We start from the raw sequence: 819 nt of genomic DNA on the forward strand, positions 1-819 counted from the left end.
AATGGGGCACGGAGAGAGAGAAAGACAGACATACAGAACGAAAGAGGGTGTGGAGAGAGAATGAAAAAAGGGGGCAGGGTGAGAGAGAGAGAAAAACAGACATACAGAAAGAAAGGGGGTATGGAGAGAGAGAAAAAGAAAGAAGGGGCAGAGTGAAACAAAGAAAAAGTTTGAGGAGGGAATGAGGTCTGGAGGAGAGGAAGCATACAGGAGGCTGAAAGAAGGGAAGAAATATTGGATGCACAAGAATAAAGTGCAACCAGAGACTGATGAAATTACCAAAGGTAGGAAAAATGATTTTATTTTCAATTTAGTGATCAAAATGTGTCTGCTTTGAGAATTTAGATATGCTGTCTATATTTTGCACTATGGCCCTCTTTTACTAAACCGCAATAGCGTTTTTTAGCACAGGGAGCCTATGAGCGTTGAAAGCAGCGTGGGGCATTCAGTGCAGCTCCCTGCGCTAAAAACCTCTATCGCGTTTTAGTAAAAAGGGAGGGGAAATATTTGTCTATTTTTGTATAGTTGTTACTGAGGTGACATTGCATAAAGTCATCTGCCTTGACCTCTTTGAAAACCCGCGGAATATAAATGATAATTAACATTTTCTCTGCATACAGCGTGCTTTGTGTTTTTAAAATTTTATTGTTGGTAGATCATTTTGACTTGGCCACAAAGGTAAGAGGGAGGGAGGGAGGGGAGCTGCTGAAAGACATCTAGTAATCTTTGCAGGCTTGACTGTGCAGGGAATTATTTTTGTAAAATCATGTTTTGTTATGTGACTGGCATTATTTAGACTTTAATTTCTATGAATGAATA

The sequence above is a fragment of the Geotrypetes seraphini genome, chromosome 2, assembly GCF_902459505.1.
Source record: "Geotrypetes seraphini chromosome 2, aGeoSer1.1, whole genome shotgun sequence".
In the NCBI taxonomy this organism is placed as follows: Eukaryota; Metazoa; Chordata; class Amphibia; order Gymnophiona; family Dermophiidae; genus Geotrypetes; species Geotrypetes seraphini.